The sequence below is a fragment of the Lactuca serriola genome, chromosome 8 (assembly GCF_051521515.1).
Source record: "Lactuca serriola cultivar US96UC23 chromosome 8, Lser_US96UC23_V15, whole genome shotgun sequence".
Classification (NCBI taxonomy): domain Eukaryota; kingdom Viridiplantae; phylum Streptophyta; class Magnoliopsida; order Asterales; family Asteraceae; genus Lactuca; species Lactuca serriola.
Window position 1 is genome coordinate 238575198 of NC_136415.1, and position 13273 is coordinate 238588470.

A 13273-nucleotide genomic window follows, 5' to 3' on the forward strand; every position below is an offset into this window, starting at 1 on the left:
GATCTGGTTGTTTCATGGACGATATGGGTAGTAGTGGCAATGCTTTTCACAATGTCTTCCAAGGACATGCTCAAAGTTTCAGTTTGTTGGTAGGCGGAGGATATGGTTCTTGGAACTGTGAAGTTAGTTGGTATTGGTCATTTCCGCAAGCTTGGTATGGGTTTTGGAATTCGTTATTTCCCCAAGCATGGTTGTTTTCCCATCGTTGATCATGTTGAGGTTGATCATAACTTCATTGGTTTGGCTAGTAGTAGCTTCCCCTTTCTTTGACTTCCTCCCATTCCCCTTGTAAATACGAACACATGTTGCAATAATGTCCATTTGAATGCAAAAATCACAAGGAATAGGTGTGGCTTGCACACTTTGGTCATTTCCAATCATCATAACTATATGGGCTAGCTCATAAAGTTCTTCTTAAATGTAAGGAGTGTTCATTTCCAAGCCACACTTTTTGTTTTTTGTTGTTTTTTTAAATATGATGTACCTGCTCACAAAAATTTTGACATAAACAATTAGTAACACCGTGTCTCCACCAAGGGCGCCAATTTGTTAGGCGTGTCAAACCCAACAAATAATAAGGGTACAATAGACCCCAAATACACTGTTTTAATGCACTAGAAAGTAGTACAAGGCAAGCAGTGTCAAACCACAGAGACACGGGATAAAAGTCTACACCTCTTTGTGCAAGGTACTTTAATAACAAAAGGGGGATTTGTTTGCAAAAGTAAAATAATAAATTAACAATATACTTTAATAGCATGCACAAAATTAAATAAACTTGTAAACAATTTGATGGAATGGTTCTAGTTCTAGTTTTCAATGTTGTTGTTCAACTTGATTATGACTTGATGTAATTCATGATTGCAATTATAAGTTGGTACTAAAAGATATTAACACGCTCTAATACCTCTTGCTTGCCAAATTATCTAACCAAAACACGCTCTTTGACTAGACCTAGCTTTATAAATTCAACCTAAACACGCTCTTAGATTGTATTGAAAAACCGCATTAAGTTTTGTACAAGCTTCCCAACAATGTTCATTTCTTCTCATACGCTCGGAAGTGTGAAAACATGTGATATATATTTTAAAATAAGAAAACTCATTGTTTGTTACTAATTATTAACTTAGTAAAACGATTAAGTGCCCTAAAAGTTAATTAACTGCACAAAAATTCAATTCATGAAATGGCCAATCAAACACAAATCAAATTTATGGGTTCTAGTTTAAACAAAAACATAATCACTAGAATAGATTCACAAATCAAACATCAAGTCATATGCTTCAAGTCAAGTAATCAACATGCGTTGAACAAGAACTAGAAACTAGGGTTTCTTAGCCACGCATGGCTAAGAACAAATCAAACAAGAATAAAGATGAAATTGATATTTTTAATGCTTACTTAAATGAAATCAAAAGTGTTTGCAATGATTAGTGTGACAACCTGAAATTTATCCCATCATTGTAACCTCTTTTTCCGTTAATAAACTAGTTTTTATTAACATTTTCCGTTAACTTTTGGATTAAGTTAATTAAATTGGGACTTTTATTTTGACATCATGAGTGTCCCAACGCATTAGAAACACGTGAAAACACCCTCAATATTCATTTGGAAGATTTTTAGTTACAACTAAGTCAAGTTACAACTATTTAATCGGGTACGACCATAAACTCCGTTTAACGACGGTATTGGGTGGATTCCCACTTGGCCACAAACTCAAGCCTTATATAAAGGATGAGTGGCCTTCATTTAAGCTTTTCCCACCTCCTCATAACTTTCTCTCTCTACTCTCTCTCTACAACTCGAGTTTTGATCCAAAAACGCCCTTTCAAGCTCCAAAAATCGTAAGTGATCTATTCTAGCTTGTTGTTTAACTTGTTAAGCATGCAAATCTATGTTTAAATCATCCAAAACTCTCAAAAACTTGTGTTTATGGTTGGGGAACACCTCCCAAAACCGTAAACTCCCATAAAGGGGTTTTGAAGCCCCAAAAACCCTTCCAAATCCCTTCTAGTGCTTAGATATGACTTAAGGACTTGTATGTACAAGCTTAGAACACCAACATCTTGTCTTTTGGGTAGTAAACATGAGTTTACAGCCCAAGAACATTCTTGGACCGTAAACACTCCTTCATAGACCATAAACACCTTTTAAGGTGTTAAATTGCCCCTTAAACACCTCCAAAAGCTTGCATGAGTGCCTAGAACCTTGTAATCCTTCATGTGATGCACCAAAACATGCACAAATGATCCACGCATGAGTTTACTGTTTCGGAAGGTCTCCCAAAACCGTAAACACCTCCAAAGGGTGTTTATGTGCCCTTAACACCTTGTATGGCTTATATTTGGGTCTAGAACTTTGCATACTTAACCTACAACCACCAAAACACATGAAGAAAGAACCATGCATGAGTTTATGGCCATAAGCTCATGTATCTCCTCATTTTTACATAGGATCCTCGCGCATGTTCAAGCCCTAAACTGACATTTAGCATCCTAACCGGCACATTTCTCGACTAGTGAGTTCATACCCCTACACCATTTTTCCGTATTTTTCATGTTTTCAGAGGGGGGGGGGGAATACAAGCAAAAGTACAAGGGAACTTGTACTCAAAAATTATTATTTCATATGAAATCTTACATGTTCGGTATGCTTTTAACACTAAGAACCGCATTACCAACCATTTAACTTGCAGAGTTAGTTTCAAACTAATTGTGAAACCTATTATAAAATGTTATATTTTATATTTCACAAAGGGTTTCATGCCATTCATAAAACTGAATTTTCCGTATTATTACTAGTCAATTCGTTATTCTTAAGATTGGAGACACGTCCTCATTAACACTCCACGAAGATACGCAAGTGGAGGCCTAACCCTGCAACCAGAATCTCCTAGAGGGAGAACGTGACTTGAGTGTATAGATCTATACGGGGCTGACTACCCCGCACCTTGTTGCTAGCTACAGTGGGACCGGCAGGTCTACGGGTCACAAAAGTCATAAAATGATATTGGACTTCTTATTGCCATATCTAGTTTATCGTATGGTTATGGAACTCGCAACTTAGAAAATGGAGATTTACTCTTACGTAATAATGAACTTAGTGAACTAACCTCTAAGTAATAACTGTTTGATTACTAGAGGGTATCAGTAATACCCTTAGGTATTGGTTCACAAGTTACTGATTAGTTTTATATACGTATTAAGACTAATGTACTTTCCAAGGAAAATCAAACTCTTAGGGAAACTTTACTTAACATTGAAAGTATGGTAGATACTTGTACGCTTCATTTCGGATCGATAACCAACCACCAACTTTTAAGGAAAATAAGGGTTTTTCCTGGGATAACATAACTTGACATAAACAGGGTGTTTAACAAATGGATAACCAAACTTCTTTTATAAGAAAATATGGGATTTTCTTGGATAACAACTTTTTCAGAAAACCAAACTTCGTTAGACAGGTATCCCGCAATTTTTTGGAGAAGATGCAGCATATAGAAGTCTCGTCTTTACTTTTGTTATACTGATGTATAGATAAAACATGTAGTTCCTTGCTTTCAAACAAATGTAAATATTCCTATGTAATGTAATGGTTATGTTTACTATGCTTGCTATGTACATTGGTTGTGATACTTTACATGACGTCCTCCGCCCTGGAACATTTCTGCCATCGGTTTCGGGGTGTGACTGATTGGTATCAGATTCGTTGTTTATAGTGAACTAAGTATATCGAACCTTACATGGTATATAACTATAAACACTAAAGGGCCGAAGCGCTCTTAACTAAAAGTATACTTTAAAATACAAGTATTTTTCAAAAGTATACAAGAATACCTAAACGCCAAAAACCGTAACCCGAGTAGAACAAAACATAAGTAATTGGGTGTTGTACACTGTGGTTAAACCTGGGCAGTTATGTAGTCGTGTATAGGGTTAATATAGCCCGATCAACTATATTCATTTGAGACACGGCCAGCATGTGCTTGGGAGTGACTGTGGTGTGCAACAGGCCTAAAACTAACCTAATATCCAAACAATGAGTCATCATCGCAACAAACCATAAAATACTATAGGAGTATTTTAGCCAAAGCCGAATATGTTATAGAAATTCATTCCAAGTTTTGCTACTCATTCTTTCCTTAGCGATAGTTTACCTGCTTTGGTAACTCTTTCCTGTTTTATCGCTTAGTAGAACACTATATCTGCCATAATGAGATATCTCTTGTTACATATCTCTTGATTCTATTTAGAGGACTTACCATCCTCTCTTTCCTGATCATTTTAGATCACGATGCCTCCAAAGAAAAGACCCAGCTAAAAGAACAACAATCCTCCTCCACCACCTCCCTCTCCATTTGATCCTGCCATGTTCCAAGCAACTGTTGTTGTGGCTGCTGCCATTTCACAAATGAACCCCGGTGGTTCAGGCGGGCCAACAGGTGGTACTCAGCGCCAAAACCAGGAAGGTGGTCAGGGACACCGGAAGGAGTGTTCCTACAAAGATTTTATGAACGCAAAACCCACACCCTTCATTGTCACTGGAGGTGTTATTGCTCTAACTCGATGGTTTGAGAAAATCAACTCTATTTTCGAAATCTGTGCCTATTCAGAAAATGATAAGGTGAAGTTCGCCGCCTGCACTTTCACCGATAAAGCCCTGACTTGGTGGAATGGCCGAGTCAAATCTTTAACCCTGCCTGTAGCCACTACTATGGGTTGGGAGAGCATGAAGGAGCTTCTACTTGTTGAATACTTCCCGCGGGGCGAAATGCAGAAGCTAGAGCATGAAATCTGGAATCTAAAGATGAAGGGTTCCGATGTCGCCGCTTGCACCTCCAGATTTGAAGACCTGGCGCTTCTTTGTCCGGGAATGGTTACCCCGGAAAGTAAAAAGATTGAAAGGTTCATCTGGGGGCTGACCCAGCCAACCAAGGGTAATGTTTTAGCTGTGAAGCCAAACACATTCGACACCGCTAAATGCCTGGCGCAAACCCTGATCGACCATGGAGATGACCTTCATGAAGTGGCCACCGCTCCTGAACCGGCAAAAAGGAGTGGGGAGAAAAGAAAATTTTGGAAGCAGAAGAAGGGTCAGTCTTCGCAAGAGCCCTCAAAGAAGTAGCAAACTGTAGCAGTCCACGCTGCTACTACTCCTGCTGATGTTTCTGCCGTCGCTTCTACAGCTCAAAGCACCTACAAGTAGGTATGTTGGTACCCTTCCTCGATGTGAAAAGTGTAACTTCCAGCATAACCCCGGTCCATGTCGTGAACTGTCATGCTCCAACTGTGGTAAAAAGGGGAATACGATTCGATTCTGCAAAGCACCAACCCAATCAACCAATCAAGCTTCCGGAGCGGCTGTCAGTCAGGCTTGCTACGGTTGCGGTGAAGTCGGGCATTTCAAGAGAAACTGCCCCAAGGCAACAACACCGGGAGAATCCTATCTATGGGACGAGATGAGGCAGTCGCCGATCCCACCGTCGTCACGAGTATGTTCCTTCTCGACAACTCTTATGCTTGCGTCCTTTTCGATTCTGGTGTTGAACGAAGTTTTGTTAGCCATTCATTCAAACGTCTTCTTAAACATAATTCCCAACCATTAACCGAAACATTTACCATCGAGATGGCTAACGAAGAGAAAGAGAGCGCTAAAGATATATTCATAGGTTGTACCCTTACCCTGAATGATCATTCCTTTCCCATCAATCTAATGCCAGTTTCCGTAAAAAGCTTTGATGTTATTATTGGCATGGATTGGTTGAGTCCCAATCATGTTGATATCCTCTGTTACGAAAAAGCCATCCATCTCAATCTTCCCTCTGGCCAAACTCTCCTGATCTATGGCGATAAAATTAGTTCCAATTTTCGCATCATTTCGTGCATCAAAGCTCAAAAGCATCTGCAAAAGGAGTGCCACGCATTCCTAGATCATGTAATCAATGAGAAACGGGAAGTTAAAGACCTCGGGAGCATCCCCGAAGTCTGCAACTTTCCTGACGTCTTTCCCGAAGAGCTTCCAGGAATTCCTCCCGAACGCCAAGTCAAGTTTCGCATTGACCTAATTCCTGGAGCAAATCATGTAGCCAAGTCTCCGTATTGCTTAGCTCCGGCAGAGATGCAGGAGTTATCCAGTCTCACAAAGAGCTACTCGACAAAGGGTTCATCAGACCGAGTTCCTCACCTTGGGGAGCCCTGGTTTTATTTGTGAAGAAGACATATTGATGCTTTTGGATGTGTATAGACTACCGTGAGCGGAACAAATTAACCATAAAAAATCGTTACCCTCTTCCTCGAATAGATGACCTCTTCGATCAACTTCAGGGAGCCAGCTATTTCTCGAATATAAATCTTAGATCAGGGTACCATCAGCTACGAGTTCACGAGAATGATGTTTCCAATACAGCATTCAGGACTCGATATGGTCACTACGAGTTCGTAGTGATGCCCTTCGGTCTAACCAACGCACCGGCAGTGTTCATGGACCTGATGCACCGGGTGTGTCGCCCCTTTCTGGACAAGTTCGTTATCATATTCATTGACGACATACTTGTATATTCCAGAAGCGAAGAAGATCACAAACAACACTTGAGGTTAGTGTTGGAAACCCTAAGGATGGAGAAGCTATACACGAAATTATCCAAGTGTGAATTTTGGATTTGGAAAGTAACTTTCCTTGGTCACGTGGTAAGCGAGGAGGGTATACATGTGGACCCGTCCAAAATCAAGGGGATAGAGAGTTGGTCGGCACCGAAGACACCCACAGAAATCCGTCAATTCTTGGGTCTCGCCGGCTACTATCGTAGATTCATTCAGAATTTTTCCAGAATCGCCAAACCCCTAACCACTCTGACACAGAAAGGTGTACCCTTTTGTTGGAGTGATAAGCAGGACACCGCATTCCAAACATTGAAGCGAGCCTTTTGCAGCGCACCTATCATGTCCCTGCCCGAAGGAAACGAGGATTTCGTTGTTTATTGTGATGCGTCCAATCAGGGCTTAGGCTGTGTGCTTATGTAGAGAGGAAAAGTTATTGCTTATGCCTCGAGACAACTGAAAGCACACGAAGTCAACTACATAACTCACGACCTGGAGTTAGGAGTAGTAGTCTTCGCACTGAAGATTTGGAGACATTATCTCTATGGAACCAAGTGCACGATCTTCACTGACCATAAAAGCCTGCAACATATCTTCGATCAGAAAGACTTAAACATGAGACAACGGTGATGGGTAGAGTTGCTCAGTGATTATGAGTGTGAAATTTGCTACCATCCCAACAAGGCCAATGTGGTGGCAGATGCCCTTAGCCGAAAGGAGAGTTCAAGCCACAAAGTGAAGACACTGACAATGACCATCCATTCCCACTTATCCGTACAAATCCAAGAAGCTCAATTAGAAGCCCTAAAACCAGAGAACATGTTAAACGAAGCTCTGAGAGAAATGGATAAGAATCTTGAGATCAGAGGTGACGGAGTCTATTGTTTCATGAATCGAATCTGGACCCCAATGTTCGGAGGTTTCAGGGAGGTTGTCATGAACGAAGCTCACAAGACTAGGTATTTGGTGCACCCAGGTTCGGACAAGATGTACTTAGATCTCAAGAAGCTATACTTGTTGCCAAACATGAAAGCCGAAATCACTACCTTCGTGGGCAAGTGTCTGACTTGCGCCAAAGTAAAGATTGAATACCAGAAACCCTCGGGTCTGCTCCAGCAACCCGAGATACCTGAGTGGAAATGGGAGATGATTACCATGGATTTCATCACCAAGTTACCCAGATCTCCGAGTGGGTACGATACCATTTGGGTAATTGTTGATCGTTTGACAAAATCCGCTCACTTACTTCCGATTAAAGAAACATTCAAGATGGAAAGACTCACACGAATCTATATTCAAGAGACAGCCCGACTGCACGGTGTACCTGTCTCCATTATCTCCGATCGAGATAGCAGGTTTACTTCAAGATTTTGGCAGTCCTTTCAGAAAGCTCTTGCAACTAAGCTGGACATGAGTACAGCTTATCATCCTCAAACCGATGGACAGAGTGAGAGAACAATCCAAACCCTGGAAGACATGTTGAGAGCATGTGTCATTGATTTTGGAAAGTCGTGGGACACCCATTTACCCTTGATCAAGTTCTCGTATAACAACAGCTACCACACCAGTATCAAGGCTGCCCCATTCGAAGCCCTCTACGGTCGCAAGTGCAGATCCCTCTGTGTTGGGCCGAGGTAAGGGACACACAGCTAGCCAAAAGTCGAGTCCCTGACAATGCTCTCACTGGTCTTGAAATCATCCGCGAAACCACCGAGAAGATCATCCAAATCCGAGAACGACTGAAAGCTTCACGAGATAGACAGAAAAGTTACACCGATAAACGACGGAAACCCTTGGAATTTCAGGTTGGAGATCGTGTCCTGTTGAAGGTCTCACCCTGGAAAGGCTTGATACGCTTTGGCAAGCGCGGTAAACTGAATCCAAGGTACATAGGACCTTTCGAGATCCTTGCTAGGATCGGTCCCGTAGCCTACAAACTTCGACTACCTCAAGAACTTGGCAACATCCATCCTATATTCCACGTCTCAAATCTTAAAAAATGCCTATTCGATGAAACCCTCGTGATCCCTCTTGATGAGATCGAGATCAACGAAAATCTGAACTTTGTGGAAGAACCAATCGAAATCATGGATCGAGAGATCACCAGTACGAAACAAAGCCTCATCCCGATAGTGAAGGTTCGTTGGGATGCAAAGCGGGGAGCCGAATTCACTTGGGAACGTGAAGACACGATGAAATAGAAATATCCCCATCTCTTTCCAATTCCATGATTTGTATCTTAATTTAAAATTTCGGGACGAAATTCCTTCTAACGGGGGGATGATGTGACAACCTGAAATTTATCTTGTCATTGTAACCTCTTTTTCCGTTAATAAACTAGTTTTTATTAACATTTTCCATTAACTTTTGGATTAAGTTAATTAAATTGGGACTTTTATTTTGACATCATGAGTGTCCCAACACATTAGAAACACGTGAAAACACCCTTAATATTCATTTGGAAGATTTTTAGTTACAACTAAGTCAAGTTACGACTATTTAATCGGGTACGACCATAAACTCCGTTTAACGACGGTATTGGGTGGATTTCCATTTGGCCACAAACTCAAGCCTTATATAAAGGATGAGTGGCCTTCATTTAAGCTTTTTCCCACCTCCTCATAACTTTCTCTCTCTACTTTCGCACTTTGATCAAGGATTGTTGGCTACGGAGGTTATCCTGTGGTTCTCGGTATCCTAGTGTTCACTTTGGAGAATGTATTTTATCATCTACAGGGCGACGACAATTTCCTCCATGCAAGAGGGTGGAGGATGATAGGCACTACTTGTCTATAATGGGATGGACTAAGTTCCTGAGTAGTGCGAACATCTACTGTAACTACTCTTCCAAAGGTTCTGAGTTTCCTCGGTCTAAGTCAAATCTAGTGAGTATAGAGTCTCATTGCTCGGAACTTTAATAGCTCAACCCGCGGTGATTCTCTTGACTCCGGCTCCTATTTTATGGAATAGGGTGAAGGGTTTTTCTAAGAGGTTCGTGGTAGAGCTCATGCTTAGTCTAACCACAAATACCGGGTGTATGCAGGCAGTATACAATTGAGGTCGGCAGGATGTTCAGATGTGCGACTCCACCCTAAACCCACAAACCAACGAGGAACAGGGAATAGGGAGGAAACACACACCTTAAATCTTTTTTATCTCAACTATATGCCACCTTTACGCATATACCTAGTTATAGTGGTCAGTCTCATGAGTTCCGTCCTCTGGGTTCACGATCCTGATGTGCGAGGTGCGAAGGGTCTCCCGGGGGAATCTACGGAGTATGCTTCGGATGATTATCGTCTTCTGGAGTATCTCATAGTGTCTTTCGCTTCGGTTTCCATCTGTCTAAGGGGGGGGGGGTTGGTCAACGGCGTGGGGTACCCTCTCTTGGGTACTTCGGAAAGTTTGAGATAAGAGGGACGATTGGCGGATTGCATTAGGTTTGATTATTTGTGTTAGGCTTAGGTTCGGGAGAACCTTTATTTGCCGACATGGCTACGGAGAAAGTTCTTTTTACACAGCACTAAGGATGTACACATGGTTGCACGAAGTCAAACCATGATTAATAGAGTCGTCGAAGTTGGCACACTCAGACATGATATAAAATGAAGATCGATAGAGTCATGTGTCGAACAGGCACACAAGTTCTAGGCGTCTCAGGTTTCGTCCTATGTATCACTACCGCGGATACTTGGACCGATAGAGTCGACGCGGAACTATAGAGAGTTCTAAGTGTTTCTAAGTAGAGTGTCTTTTCATGAATGGATTCTCACGAGGCATTTCTATAACCGCCTAACATATACTAGTCATGTATATTTAAGGTGGGGAGGACTGTTGACTGAGCAACTCCGCCCTATATCCACAACCAAACGAGGAACATGAAATGAGGCGGCCTTCACTCACTCTAGGTCTTTCCATCTTAACTATACATGGCCGTAATGTATATGTTTAGCCATTATAGTTTTACCTAACGAATTTTAAATTTTATAACAGTGCTGCGACTTTCGCCTTAATGGGGAATAATTTACATTTTGAATTAATCTTTTATTGTTTTCAGTTTAGGTATCCGATATCGAGAGACGTACCAACATCTACTAGGTTCCTTGATGCTTCTCCCTAAGCAGTAGAGTTAGGCTCCTCCTGTGTCTTTGTCTTTCCTTCGGTTGGGCAGTCCTTCTTGAAGTGTCCCACTTCACCACATAGGTGGCAAACTGGATTGGTCATCACATTGGTGATTGATGCAATACGCTCCACTGGAGTTCTGCATACGCGAGCAGTATGTCCCTTCATGTTGCACCTAGCACAATAGAGTTCCCGGCAGGCACCATGATGATGGTAGCTGCACTTGCTGCATTGGGGAAGGTCTCCTAGGTACGGTCTTCTTGGAGTCGGGAGGGAAGGATTTACAGGAGCATTGGCCGTCTCAGCTCGTTGCCCTTCGGAAGGTCCTTGAGCCGAGGTACTTCCCTCCTCAATCTTGCGTTTTCTCTTTAATGGGTTCGGTGGAGGTTCTTGGGTGACTAGGTGTGGAAGTGTTGGTTGCTGCTGTCTATCGCTAGGATCGGAAATCCCGACAGGGCCCTTGCTAACATTGGCGGTGTTAGCATTCAGGTGAGCCATGACAGCTGCTACGGTTGTTGAGACTGCAGCTTGGAACGTAGCTTCATCGAATAAGAGAGCAGGTTTCTTGCTTGTGGATTGGTTACACTTCTTCGGTGGCATGGTTTTCCTACACGGAAAGGAATACAAGGTAATGAGAGACGATGGTTAACCCTGGACAATTCTGTCCTGAACGTATTAGGCATAAATTTTTCCCGTGCCTTGGGTACTGGTCGTCTGAGTGTCGACCTACATCCCTATGATGTAGTCCTGGTAATCGAAGTGGGTGTATGAGTATCGGAAAAAAGGCCATAAGATGCGAGTCGTTCCTACTAAGTTACCTTTATACTGGGAAAGGTTTCACTCTCCAGCCTGGAGAGATTTGAGAACAGTTCGGAACGAAAATGCAAAAAGAGAGGCTCATGAAGGCTTGTGGCTAGATACTTTCAATAGAGGTGCGGGGATCCGCTCTAATCGTGTAATTGGCAACGGGAAACGACGATTTTACCTAACACATAGCATGAGTAGTGTAACCACTAACTCACTAAACCGTATTATTTTATGGGTGTATTATCGTGACAAACACGAGGGTAAGACTCTTCTCGGGTTCCATGTACTGGCTCCCTCTGTCTGCCTTGTAGCTTTGACTGGAATCGGCGTTGGTTTCCTTCGGGTAGTTACCTAGGGTTCTCTCCTCGTATGGACATATTTAATTTCTACTCCACCTTCCTTCTGATTTCGACTCTGGGTGTCATCACTTCATGATGGATGACTGGAATCTCGGAAGTTTAGGCGAGTTTCTCACCGATGTTCCTAAAAAGATATAGGCACTTGGTGAATTTAATAGTCTCAACCCAGTTCATTTATTTCCGAACAGGAAATCTTCTCAATGAACTTCTTCGGGGTCGGAATCAACTCTTCTGTCAAGCAATGAAGAGGGTAGGGTTTTCTACAGGGTTCGTGCGAGAATGGAAATGTCTAAAGAATCCTAAGAGATTATTAACATTTCACTGGGAGATCCATATCGAGTCCTGCTACGATTACACAGGGTATACAAATCATATATAGCTTAGATCCGATAGGCCTTCGAATATGTGACACTACTCTAGAGCCACATCCCAACGAGGAAAAGGAAATAGAGCGAAACCACACATTCTTAGCCTATGGGATCCTTATTATATATAACCTTGGGAGTATACCCTCTGTAGTTGTAGGTATATCAATAAGGATCTTTTTAGTTCTTCGCATAAGGTTAGTTATGGATCCTAAAATACCCCTATGGTATTTTAATTCGTGTTTGTTTCCTTATCTTATGAATATGAATTCTACGATTAGTGTGAATCTTTTAGTGTTCCAAAATACTCCTATAGTATTTTATCTTAGTGTTTGGCTCTAACATTCCTAGTTGGTAAGTTTCAGACCTGTTGCAACACCACTATCACTCCCAAGCACACATTCATCGCATCTCGAATAAATGTAATTGATCAGGTTACATTTATTCCAGCTTACGATTACATAACTGCCCAGGTTTGACGGTAATGCTCAACATCCGAAGACTTTTATTCATGTTCTTCTTGTGATACTTTTGTTCGAGTGTTTAGATTCTGGATGTTCTTATACTTTGGTAAAATATGGTTATATTTTAAAGTATAATTCTCGGTCAGAGTGTTTTATCCCTTTGTATTTATAGGATGTATATCTTTTATGAATTGATATACTTAGCTCACTATAAACAATACTCTGATACCAATCTGTCACACCCCAAAACCGGAACGGCAGAAACGTTCTGGGGTGGATGACGTCATGTCAAGTATCACAACACATGCATTATAGTAATCAAAGTACAACAAGACATTGCATTAATAGTAATAGTTTTACATGGTTACATTACAATACATCAAAGTAATACAAGTAATAGAACAAATACAGCGTAGTACTAAGCCATCTTCATCAACAGCTCCTGGGATGTACCTGTCTAATTTCTGACCTGAGAATACATGTTATTTGAAAAGCGAGTATCAGCATTTTTACAAATGCTGGTGAGTTCATAAGTATATAGTGACATTTATTCAAATAAC